A 14,095-nucleotide genomic window follows, 5' to 3' on the forward strand; every position below is an offset into this window, starting at 1 on the left:
GGGAGCACAGTATGATGCAGAGCTATTGCTAAGGAAATGGCTGATCCAGGAAAGGATGAGCTATAAGGAAATGTCAGCATGAATATTTCATATGTTGACCCTTTTTGTAGTTTTAACATCTTAAAAGACAGTGACTGTAATTGACGTTAGACTCAGGGAAGAGAATGCAATTCCTGTCCCAGGAGATTGACGTATATTACCCCAAAAATGCAGCTCCAGGCTATGTTCTGCAAGGTGACATGCACTGCTACATGTATTCACTGAAGGAGCATCATCATTATCTCCCTGAACCTTAATTTCCCGTGGAATATCACCCCTGTGCTTTTTTCTTTCTAGCTAATGTTGCAGTTTCATATATAAGGGCTCTTGTGGAACAGAAAGGTATAATAAGACTCAGTGGATGCAGGTTGAAACCAGACGAGTTCAGACTGCAAATTAGCTGACACATTTCTGGTTATCACTGAAGGTAAGTAAACATTAACGAGGGCTGTAGTGGATTTTCCACAATTGGAAAGCTTAACATTATAATTGGTTGTTTTTCTAGCACCAAACAGTGCTAATGATTTTTGCACAGGAATTAAGAGAGGGGCATTCTTTGGTCTGTGTTACAGACTAGTGCCTTCTGGTCTAAGTTGTTGATTACTCTAAAGTAAACTCTCTTGCCCTCAATAAGAAAAAATTTGTGAACTGAAAGCTATCCACCAATGCCTCAGGTTCTAGCAGAACCCTTGTATTGTGAAAGCTATTTCCCTGGCTCTAGTCTGTATAAAACAGCATCCTGTGTATGGTATATGCATTGGAGCCCTTTAAATTATTTACCCTCTGGTAGCTGGTGCAGCATCTAATGGACACATCTAGTGTGGGAGTGAAAACAATATGCGATATGAAAAGGTTTATGCACTGACTCTAGAATTGCCTAGCATGGCTTCTTTTCCATGTTTTGACACCATAGTCCCTGCTGTCCTTACCCATGAAATCTTTCAAGCAGAGCTCCCATCTGCCTGCTCCCCAGGCTCCACGGAGGTGCCAGGACCTTGCAGTTTTGAAGTGCAGGACTGGAGCTCTTGCTGCTCTCTGGGCTGTCTGAGCTGTCTCACTTTTGGAGAAGCCTTCCAGTGAGGGACTGTTTCCAAGACTGTCCTTCTGCTCTGCAGCAACAGGGTTTCACTACCAGACATATTCCTCATGCCACCCCTACAGCACAAGGAGTGCAGACAGGAACTAGCTGGCTGATTGACCCCATGGACACACAGCCACTACGGGAGCCAAAGAACCTTCATCAATCACCCTATTTGTCCAAGCAATCCAAGTCATGTAATTCATAAGCCAAAAGCTTGGAAACAGCTCTGCATGCACTAAGAGCACAGACTTCTCTTTGAAGGGGCTGGGCAAAGAGCACCTTCTAGGTGACCTCAGAGAGGGGGGTTTGCCAGGCAATCTGTGCCATGAAGATGTGCCCTGTGGCCATGAGTGAGGTCATGTTCTCCTCTGACCCACGCAGCCACTCTGGGAACTGCGAGTGCAGAACTGGAACAGAGCACTAAGGGGCCTGGAGCCTACTCCTAAGTGCTGAAAGTTAGGTACCTACTGAAGTGCTTTGCTGATCAAAACCTTTGCATAAGAGACTTTTTCACCAAGCAGTGCAATGCCATTGTCTCGTGGCACTTCACACCAACCCCTACAGTCAGTTTCTCTCTGGGAGATGTAATAAGAAAGTCAATATGTATCAAGTAGAAGATGGAAGAATAAACCCCAAAGCTGGCCTTTACTTCACTTTAGTTTCACCAAAACATCTTTGTTGTCATCAAAGGGAACTTGTTTGTTCCAAGTCAATTTAAATATTAATATAGGCTAAACCACGGGATAAACCAAAACAAGGAAAACATTTTACTAATCTAAAAACTAGATAGAACAAGCTGCCAGCTGGGAATAATGCTAAATGGTCCCTTTAAGCTACTCTGTGGAATGTGAGTTTGATCAATTTAGTGCAAGCCACATTAGTATCATAAAAGCTGAGAGCAGTGTTTTCTCCCAAGGGTTTCCTTTGAGGGATATTCCTCTCAGAGCACAGTATCACAGAAACAATTAAGGATGATAACATTTTTTGCATACACCAAGCAACTGATGAATCAACACTGATCAAGACATACTTTCATAATTATTTTTTTAAACTACACTTCCAAGTTCACAATATAGTCACAAAGCTGACAGAAGTAGTAATACTAGTGAAAATTTTTGTACCATGACCCTGTGAAATATTTTTGACAAGCAAATACTTTCCAGGAAGCTGATAGGAGGAAAAAATGGTGTTCTCATTAGTAGTCTGTGCACTTACTCAGGTGGAAGACAAGGTGGGTATGTTATGAGTCTTTCTAGCATCACTGGCACATTCTTACTCTTCTCTCTCAGATTAATGGGCATTAAGGTTCCCAGGTCTCAGGGATGGTTGCAAGCTCATTACAGGTGCTGCTTTGCTTGTATATCATTGCTGTCCCACAAGCCTATAATTTATTGCTTAGAAAGGATTTCTGGATATTTTCCCAGATGTAAAATTACAGAGGGCTGTATTTAGTGCTCCAGCTGATGACAACCCTACCTGCATACATTCTCTCTCTCTCTCTCTCACACACACATACTTGGCTTTGAACTCTGACATTTATTTTATGTCATAAATTCCTTCAATTAAGCAACACAGTGCATTAGTATAATTGTTAGTCCCAGCATGCATTGTCTTTTGGAATAGTTAAGTAGAATTCTAGTGATGTTGTTGTAGTTCGTATTGTACATAAAGTCTGCTAATAGGCATTTAAGGAGGTTTTGGTGAAGCTCTTTGCTACGGTAATGCTCTTACTTCAAGGTTATTTATATAAAAAGGTGTCTAGCCTTTGTAAGGAAAAACTCAGCATATCTCTGTGCTTCCTGTACAATAACATGATGCAATACCTTTCCTTCTGAAGTTATTATCTTGGCTTCTCTATATGCATTTTCATATACATTATGAAAATTCAGGCAGGCCTTAAAACAAATTGAAAAGATTAATTCAAAGGTGCCCTTGACAATTCAGGGTCATAAAATGGGAACAGAAAAAAACAGCATGATAAAAAGCAGTCCAGTTCTGGACTCATTTGTTTAAGTCAGACTTCTCTGTCCCTTAGAACAGAAAGATGATCCAACGTTAACTAAAGTTCAGGAAAACCCATGACATCACTCAGAAACATGCATTTCAGAGAAGAATGAAACTCCCATCCTTTTTCTAACTATGCAGTCCAAATTTGCAGAGAGAATTTTTTCCCCTGTGAAATATGAGGGAACACAGAAGGATCCGGGAATGCCAACAAGCACCACTGGATCATCACAAAGTAGCACTTCCATCAGTAACATTGCTGTCAGTCAGTCCTAAATAGTTTCTTTAAGATCAGTCCTAAATGGTTTCCTTAAAGTCATATGCAAACTCCCAGGGCCAGAGCATCCTCAGAATTCATGGATGATGGGAAGGACAAAGTGTGTACCAATCTTTTTGCTTTTTCAATAGGGAACCAAGAAATCATTTTTCACAGGGCGAAGGTCTTTATAGCAGCAGAGTCCGCATGTCTCCCATCCCAACATATGGCTAAGAGAGCCTTAGAGCTCTGCAGGACTGCCTGTCTTCACTGTATTGATCCCTGCTGCAGCAAGCACTACAGGGAAACACTTTTAATTAAATAATCACCACTCCCAAGTCCATCATATTATTGCTGAATCACAGCTTTCTGACCACTAAAATAATGTTTTGTCAGATGTTTTCAGCAGTCTTTTCTACACAATCCAGCATTGTTTCGCATGGAAAGGGCAGTGGACTTGCTTGCTTAGAGTGACTTATTACAGACATGGCGTATTCACACCCAGAGCAATAATTAACATACTTCCAAGATGGCATGGAAAGAGGGAGATGGGGTGCTGTGAGGCTTTCCATTGCTCTGGGATAAAAGCTTTTGTCACACTTTACAGTACCATGCCATTTCCACAAATTTATCCGTAGCGAATCATTTGTTTCTGGGGTGATTCATGGCCACGGCTGTTTCCCTTCCTCCTGGGGGCTTTCTGCAGCATGAGGCTTCTCAGTCTCAGCAAGACCCACGCTTGAAGAGGGCTGTCACCAGCATCCAGCCTGGGCTTCTTTCCTGGCGAGAGCGGGTGATAAGGGTGGCAGGCTGAACAATGGTTGCTCCTCCACAAGCAGATTAGCCCGGCCCTGCAGAACATCATGTATCTTTTAAGGGATGCTGTCAGGGAGAAAACGGCAGGTCAAATCCTTGGTGGGAGCAAATTAGCCCGGCTGCATCAGCTGCACTGCGGTTGGTGGAGCAGCGCCAGCTGATAGGAGCTGAGGATGTGACCCTGTCTATCTAGGAAAAGCAGTGCGTGTCTGGGGCTTGAACAATGCTGGAGGAGGGATTACTGGACTCCAGAGCAGCGTTAGCTTTTTGCTCACTTTTCACCACTTGTGTTGTTGCCCACAATGTCTGCTAGAGTGCTGACAGGGCTTGGCAGCTCCGGCCTCTGCAAATGCATTTCTGGCTTTCGTTGTATTGCAAAATAACTGCTCACTAAGATTAGAAAATGCTGCAAAAGGTTCTCAAGCATACTGAATTTCTATTACATGGAAGGTTGCCTCCCACCCTTTCTCTCTTCAAGTGAAGGGGACCAGATACTGAGGAATAGCAGCAGCAGCATTTGCTCTCTGTGCCACCTCAGCCCACTGGCACCCACCAGGGACCCTCAAAAGATGTGAATCTGCTGCAGCTCTGCTGCAGGGGCAGCAGAGAGAGGAGGGGACAGACCCTCCCATCCCCCTGCAAGGCACAAACATGATGTTCTCTGCGGGAACATCAAGTGCATTTTGAGGACTGACAGAAATGTCATAGCGCATCACAAGTGCTTTCATCCCCTCACCAGAAATAAAACACATGTCAGGTCACAGAAGGCTGTTTTCACTCTTACCAACAGTGCCGGCTGTTGTCTGGCTGTGAAGGACCTCCCAGCCTCTCCAAAGGCATTTTTATGCCAAGGAAACAAGCATCAACCTAAATGATTCCATGATAATGTTTTCCTCTCTTTCCTTCTCAGTGGTTTGGTTATATTTTTGGTCACTCAAGCCTGAAATAAAAAGTCCAGCTCACTGGAGCCTGTTGGTACAGATACAGCTTCATTTGCTGAGGTTTTGATATCACTCAAACCAGGATTTATCTAGCTTTCATGGATTGTGGCTAAACTTTTTGAACAGTTTGTCCTTCAGGATTTCCCAGATGTCTCAGCTGACACTTTTCTGGCATATATTTCAGGAGAAGAAAGATGTAAAGAAACCCTGTCACTCATCTAACTGGATTTTTTTTTTCTTGCTACAGTGCTATAATAGTGTTGATAAATACTGAGAAAAATTGGCTTCAGCTCCACTTTTCTTTTCGTCTGCCAGGACATGTCCAGCTTCAGTTTGCTGGGTAATCTGCAAACTTTGTTGGCAGGTGGCCTGTATAGTATTGTCCACAGTTTTGGCCTGCTCTTTTCACGCTCATTTTACATCCAGGATTTAGAGGGTTTCCCAGAAGTCATCTTTGATTCTGACGCTGCGCAGGCGGCATACTAACAATCACATTTAATGGTAGGTTTTCAATTAATGCTTCTTATTCAGTGATCCAGTTGCCAAAAGCTGTTTGTTTTATTAATTCTGGGGGAAACTGCCCCAATCATTTGCCTGAATCTATTCAGTACCTAAACCGTGAAATCAATTTTAATAGGCCTTAAGGGATGTGCATATAATCCATCACATAACCTAAGTGTGTCTGACTCCCAAATTAGGTAAATCATGCCCATTAGTTTGTGACTAATATTTTGCTTAATAAAGTAGGTATCATGAATTTATGATTCAGAAAAACAAAGTGTCTTAAGCTTCTATGGATTCAGTTAACACACAAACTGTTGAGGACTGAAACAGATCCATGCTTTTGGCAGATGAGCTGGAGGCATCTGTATCACACTGATGCTGGTTTCTATCAGATTTCTGACTCTAGATGTGTTTGAACCTAGAGGTATTTGAAGTTTTCCATCTTTCCAGGACAAGCAAAGTGGCTTCTCTGGGTTGCCCCATGCATAAACATTCAGGAGACAGCCCAGGAAACTGAGTACCTGACACCTCTAAACTCACTGAAGACCCTACAGGATTGCTTACAGATGGAGAAGCTTGTTCCACTGCATTTGCCAAACATTCTTCTCTAAAGTATGCAAATGCTTGGGCCTTTAGTTTCTGGGATTAGTGACCAATTTGCTCCACTTGCAACACTGCCCAGCACAACCAAGTGCAGGAAGTTTACACACTGGTACTTGGACACTTCCCTAGATGCAATGGACTTCCCAGAGAAAGGGCTGCGTTTCCTTTCTGCCTGGCTGAGAAGCTGAAACTGCCCTTAAAGATAATTCAGGTCAATCAGAGATAGTGGCAAATTAAGATCACCCAGATTAGACATCACAGCCAAGAGAGCTTAGTCAGAGGACAGCACACACCTGTAATATTTACTATTTTCCTGTAGTGGTAACTATTTTTCTGTTATATCTGTAGTCTTTGTGTCTGCAGGCTCTCCTGGGTTCCACACAGATCCTGCAGTTCCCATGTTTCCTTCTGACGTGTGGTCAGCAGTAACGTTTCTTTGGGTACCCAGGACTCTGGTCACTGCAGGAAGGCAGGATAATTCATGTGGGTTTTCTTTTTTTCAGTAGTTTTTGCAGCAATCAGTCACACTTCTCTAAAAACTGCCTCAAGTGAGAATCAGTCCTGCTATTAGTAATTTGATTTCAAGGTGAGATCATGGTCATGGCAAGTTCCCAGCACAGTAATTACTTGGGGTGCTTAAGAGCAATGAGAACTCCTGGAGAATTTGATAGAGTACTCATTATATCAGAAAGGTTTTTAATGATTACTTTCTGTATAAAGATGGAGGAACAAAATAAGGCATATATTCTGCATATATCCTGGGAGTTGGTAAATAAATTTTCCTTGTATGAGGGGTCTCATGGTTGCTGTAACAAGAAATAGCACTCATAGGAGCTCTGGCTTATTCAGAGTCAACAAGCAAATGCATCTCTGTTATGGCACTACCCAAATTCCATACCTCTCTGCACCATGTACTTCAATATAAAAACATCCTCTGGAATCTGTGAAGTTTAACACATTCTTGTATTATAAACACACATTATTTATAAATTATTTAACTTATGAATTTTACACTTCATAAAGTATAATTTCTGGAAAGATGAACACTTTAAAGAGGGTATTCCCTTTGAGGAGAAGTGTAATGTTGATATTACAAAATTGAGCCTTTCATTAAAGTAGAATTAGCTGGAATCCAAACACACTGGGCCTGAATGTGCCCTGTTCTTCAAAAGGATAAGGAATATATCCCTTGCACAGCAAATAATGCAAAGTCCAGTTCCTAAACCTCTTTTTATAGTTAATTGATTTCTACCCTGGCCTAAGGACATTTGGTGATGAGTGATAATCAAAGTACTACAGATCTTCCTTCCTAAAAAATACTCCTCCTAACATTGATGAACTTACTGGGTTTGAGTTTTCTCATGGTGTTTGGTAAACAGTAAGACTAGAGAGGTCCATGCTTGGTCTTTGGGCACCTCAGCCCATATGAGCTCTATTTACTTCACAAGGACTTGGAAATATGGAACATCTACTGGAAGACCAGGCTGCTCATATCCAATGCATATATGTTGGCTCGGAAATTTTGGCCAGAGTGCCTGACTTATTTTTTGGTCATCCACACCTGATCTCATGCAACTAGTGAGACTGTGCCATAAGGGAAAGGTGTCATTGCACAAACTGACATACATTTGTGCAAGAACAACCACAGGAGGAAACACCTGCATTCCACCACACTCAGTGAGCCATCTGTGGGGCTTTTTGAACTACAGGTGGTCTGTGATATTTAAGAGAGTTCCTTCTTCCCAGGACACGGTGTTTGAAACACTGCCCATAGCAGCACTTGCTTGTCCACTTGTGCATTATTGTAATGCAATACATTAACATGTGCCTTGGTTCCCACAGCAATTTCATGTGTATGGACAATTCTCTTCCATTGTCTTTTAGCAAACTTATTGATGGCAGTTCTAGCGTCATGAGCTGCATGTCAAAACCACATGTTCACTCTGCATGTTCACCACAAAGCAGAGAGGTCTGGCAAGCAGCACAGAGCAGACCCCAACAAGGAACCCTTTCAGGCATTGAAAAGGAAGGTCAGTAGATTTGAGACTATCCAGGCAGTTTACTCAGGTAAAATACATTGCTCTTCCTTAGTTTAAGACATTGTGATGTTATTCAGTGCTTAAGCACTACATCTGTTGTCTCTTTTTTCCTCACCTTTAATTATCCTCCTTAAAAACTACAGCATCAAAAGCTACTCTTTTTTGCCAATAAGTAAATCTAAAATCCATTTAAATATGTTAGATACATTCTTACCCAAGAAACTAAGAAAGAAAATCTCCAGCACCATTCTAGTTGAACCCAGCATGTTTAGCATGCTAATCTGCATTATTAGCTTCAGCAGTTTTCAGAAGTGATAAAACCAAATTCCCACAAAAATAAAATACTGGCTGTCATTTCTTAGTGACTGGTTTTTCTGATTTAAGAACTAGATTATGTAGAACAGATGGGGCCAAATTTTGCTCTCATTTGCATCAGCATAAGTCAATTTATTTAAATGACAGCAGTTACAACACAGTTATGAGACTCTTTTTGGAGCTCTTGGAACATCGCAGTTCAACAGCAAAAAAAGCAAAGGAATACTTTCAAGAATCTTTGGTTAAACAACCACTAAAATGAGATTATTTAGGAAGTATATAGTGCTGTCACTTAAAACATGTCATCACCAGCACTCTGTGAAGATGGGATAGTATTAAAACCCTGGGAAATACAGTAAATAATTCAGAGGGTAATGGGAGTGCACAGAAGAGCACCAGGAAAAAAGAATGAAGCCACCAAACAGAAGCAAAAATATCACAGAGTGCAGACAATGAAGACTTCTTGCTCAACTTGAATATATGTTCTATTTTTATATAGAGAGCAATTTCTTTTACCTCTTCAATATGAACACAGAATTTCTACCAATGTATTTATGTGTATGTAGGTGTATGAATATATATATGGAAAATTAGTACCACATTTTTGAAATGTAACTGGGGTTTTACTATAAATGTTGCCTAATGACTATGTAATGAAACAAATCTTTTTATTCTATCAATGTTTATGTGGCTGATCTCCTGAACATGACTTGCACAGCTGAACAGATGCATTTTCTTCATGTTCATGTTTGCTGCTGGCTGTTTCAGGCTTGTCTGTTTCTAAGGACTGGGTATCTGAGGAAATCGAAAGCATGGGATCAGAGGAGGAACACAATGGATTTTAGAGGCTTGGCACAGGAAAGCTGGGGAAATCTGCCTGATTAGGGATATCTACTGTTTTGGCCTGAAAAAACACGTTTCATGCTCACATATACATCATGTGGCTGCAATGCAGCCGAGCTCTGCTGGACAGGACTCCCAGAGCGTGTAACACTGACCCGCACCCGTCAGAAGGGATTTATCCAGGCGCGTACAGTAAGTCATTTCCTGGGGTGCAAACCAGAATCACTGAAAAAAAAAGCAGACAGTTGCAATGAAAATACAGGAAATGTCCCATAATATCCCTTGGAGCAGACCTGAGTCTTCCAGTATGGAAAACACTCACACATTGCAGGATGGCTAACACCATGTCCTGGGTAGTGGCTCATGACATCACCAGCATGGGAACTCACAGGACCACATCGAGGCAGTGCTGGTGGGAACTGCGTGTCCCTGCAGCACGGTGGGAAGGATTAACCATCCTGGGCAGAAGAAACCTTCTCCATTTTCAGCAGAACGAAGCTATTTGGAGAAACTATTTCTGGGGAGAATACCTTTCTGTCCCTGCTGGATTTCACGCACTATTTACCAGACTTAGGCTGGCACCTTAGCTCAGTCCTGCCAGTGCTGTCAACATCTGCCTCACCTCCAGCCAAAAACCCCTTATTCCCTGCACTCACCTGTCTAGTTAAAAAGGAGGCTCCCCTCAGGGACCTGCCTCACCAGCACAGCCCTGTCACTGGCATGTCCCCCTCCACCTGGCCCAAGCTGACAATCAGATGCCCTGGTTCAGCAGTGGGACAGGATTCAGCGGAAACAAGCTTCCCCTAATTACTCTTGGTTCCCCTTTGCCAGCCACAGAGGTTTTGAGTTATTCCTGTCTATTGCACCAAAGCACAGATTATTAGCGGATGTGTCAGCCTGTAATTTGTTTCACAATGTGAGCCCACATGCCTGAGTGGTTCTGTTCCCTTTTCTTTCAACAAAGCCAGTCCATCCTTTAATTCAATTACAGCCCTTTATAGCTGGCTTCCTTGCAGATCCCCAGCAAACCATCCTCTTTGCTTTGCAGATGATAAGAGTACTAGCACCCTGGATTCTTGAACTCAATTTTTATGCAAGCTACAAAGATTAGTGGCCTGTTTTTTCCATCAACACACTCGGGTCCTCTGAGATGAAGAGCTCTTGTCCTGCTCCAGAAAGCCCCCTTCGCTTTAGAGGAAAGAAATGCTCCTCAGTGTGTGCTCAGCACTTGCAAGACCCCACAATTAAGTCATTTCCTGAAGACCACTAAGTGAGTCAGAAACAGTGCCAAGAACTTAATATGGCTTCCTGAATCCACCCCCTGCTAACCATGAGAACAAAACCATGCTCTGTTTACACAGAAATTAAATGTCACTGAAGTTTTACAATTACACGATTGCAATCCATTTGTAATTAATTTTTCTCTCAGCTCTCTTTTCCACACTTTTCATCTGGAACATTAATTTCTCTGTTGAAGCTGCATGTTTTCTAGAGGTCCCAATGGGAGAATCACAGCCGCTGGCCAGATTTGGGCCCTGAAGGGCTCTGTGTGCCAGCATTCCCCTGTCCTCCAAAGGAGACATCACCTTCTCCAGTCTCTTCTGTCTTTCTCCCAGCCTCTGCACTGGATTTGTCTGGGGTCCTATTTCAGGAGAGAATAGGCTGAAAAGGAAAGAGGACACCCTTCTCCTCACCTCTCTTTGAAATAAGGGTCTCCTAAAGACAGGGTCCACAGCCAAGAATAGGGGCTCCTTCTCTCCTCTGTCAAAACAATGGAAGAGAGACATTCTCCAACCCAGTCCCCTTGCAGAATGTACTTCCTGGAGAAGGAAGTACAGTAAGATTCAGGGTTAGGGAAAATCCAAGTCTTGCAGTCCAGAAATTGAACTGGAGTGACCTCAGCTATAGTGGTCTAGACCCAAGCAACATAAGAGAATACTGCTGAGCTGCTGTTTATGTCATTTCCACCCCCATCTCTCTAGCATATGGCCTTTTCCTCTCCTGTTTGCTATCAGAACTGATACTGGCTATATCAGACTCCCAGAGGGGCTTTTCCTGCCACTGTACAATTCACCTTTTCCCATCTATGGTTGTTCATCCAGTACTGTAAGATCCCTGTTTCTGAAACTACACAAGTTTGCATGCTCCTATCCAACTGAAAATGAATTCACATCCCATCTGCTTGCATTTGTTCCATACACTGCTGTGCTGCGACTCCTTTGTCACCCATTGCTATCACTCCCTTGGGCTTGTTGTCTCTTCCAAGGGACCACAAGCCACAGCACTACTGGTCCCCAAATGCACGGTATTGGCTGGGGTGGGAGTTTGCTCAGTCTGTGCAGCTCATGTTTTTTATATAGTCTGTCAGAGATTCACATCACTTTCTGCCTTGGGTCTGCTGCCAGGTCTCAGAGAACTGCCCGCTCCTGTGAGCTTCACCACAGCTGGGAACTTTCCTCTCAGGCTATGTTTTGATAATCTTGTCAAGGGTTTAGCCTTTACAAAGTGTTTTGCTGTACAAACTCATCCTAGTCTCCTACCAAGAGTTCAACATTTTCCCAAAATGACTATGTTAGCTCATTGGGCCAATCTCTTACTTGTCTGTGCTCTCGCCATCCTTTTGGTTTGCCACTTAGAAATACATTGCTCACATTTCATGGGCTGCCACTCAAATGCCCATAATACAGTTTCATATCTAGCTGCATTCTTTTAAATTAAGTGGAAACTTTCACAATCATTAAATGCTTTAGAGAAAACAATGATCAGAATATTAGACTAGTTTGACTTAACTGTCTTTATTTTGGAACTCATTGCTTGCAGATAGACAATTGAGTCACTGTTTAAACTCTCTCCAGCAGATCTTTATATCCCAAAGAATTTTAGCCCTGGAAGGCAGAAAGCTTTCATGCTTCCTTTCAGGGATTATTCTCACTTTCTTTTAATCCTGGGTCCCTGTATTGCTCAAATCCTGAGTTCTGAGCTCCTGGACTGCTTTTCTCAAAGTCCTAGCTATAATCAGATGCAGCCTCAAGCCGGGCCCAAGGGGAATCTCTTCACTATTTGGGCATCAGCTCTGACTGACTCTTGCACAGACCTCTGGGGAGTGCCGTCCCCTCACAAAGGCAAGCCCACAAAAAAACTTGAAAAGCAGAGATCAACACTGTTATCAGTCTCAAGGAAGGAACATGGGACCTTTCACACAGATTAAATACATGCCCTAAATTCCCTCTCCCCTGCGGTCCCACCCAGGCCAGCTATGGACCACGGGGGGAGATCTGGGCTAGGACCAAGACAAAAGACAAAAGGCCCTCTTAATCTGCACGGGACACAGTCCCGCAGCTTTAATGCAGAACCTATACCTTGGAACCCATGAAGGGAAAAGGGAGCGACTCCCCAGGAAGGGGGTTTTAATCCCTAGGGAAAAGGGGGAGGGGAGGTGGGTCTGTCGACCAATGGAAACTGAAGCAGAGGGAGGGGAAAGATAGGGGTGTCAAGTGAAGTGGAGGGGAAAGATTTATGGGAAAATGCAACCAAGAAATAACCAGTGCAATATAACAAAACGAACTAAATAATTAGTGCAACACAACAAATACAGAACGGTGAGTAGAAATTAGTATATTCTGTATAAACAGTGGTTTTCTGTCACGAGATGGGAGGGGGGGAGTAATTTCCAAGGTGGTTATGTCAGTATTCACAGTATAACCTCTATTTCAAAGAGGTCTTCCTAAGTGTCAAGAAATGCATTGATAAGATGAAATTCAAAGCCAAATGACAGCTCCAAATCCATAGATTCTCCCCTCCTCCCCCAAGAAAATAAAAAATAGTACACACTGTACACCAATCTGTTTCTTGGAAAACTGGCATATTGCAACACCCAGGGTTGGCTTAGATACTTCCATAGCAGCCAGACTCTTGCAGACTCGAGCAGTGATTGCTGAGGATAGCACCAGGCTTTTTTCCATGGCAATGCAGACCACTTCTGCTCAGCCATCTGTCTTATCCATCACCTTTTAAATTTCACTGCTGTCCTTGTCCATACAATCCTGACATTTCATATGCAAGCATGCTGCATACAAATCCCCAGTGCAGGATTTCTCTGTAAAACTCCAGGTGCTGTTCAGAGCTTTTATTTAAATGAAGTAATACATGTATTATCATCACAGTGAAGATTCTAAGGACTTGCTTTTTTTCCTTTTTTTTTCACACTAAGCCAGTTCAATTTTATTTAAGGTTACTTAAGAGATAAAAAATGACAGGCTTGCTTACTGAAATGTATTCTATTTTTCTTATAGGCACACTCAGGCTTTTAATTCTGCTCCTGGATGCCAAGGAGTTACATAATGATGATAATTACCTTGCATTTCTATGGTATTTTCATGTCATGAGTGTGTTCTGTGAACTGAACACAGAAATAAATGAAAACGCCACCATTCCTAGGGATTTTACAGCCACTGTGAGTGCTAGATAGATAATAAGGAATGATAACCTATCTAAATGAAATCCTTCGGGCATGCTTGTTTGAAATGCAGGCAGCTACAAAACTGCTATTTTCACATGAAAATTTTGGAATTTACTTAAAGCTTCTGCTCTTGGAACCATGGAATTACAAAGATTTTACTGGAAATATCTCCCTTTTGATCAGAAAAGCCTGAGC

This window comes from Zosterops lateralis (genome assembly GCF_965231275.1).
Source record: "Zosterops lateralis genome assembly, chromosome: 1".
Lineage (NCBI taxonomy): Eukaryota > Metazoa > Chordata > Aves > Passeriformes > Zosteropidae > Zosterops > Zosterops lateralis.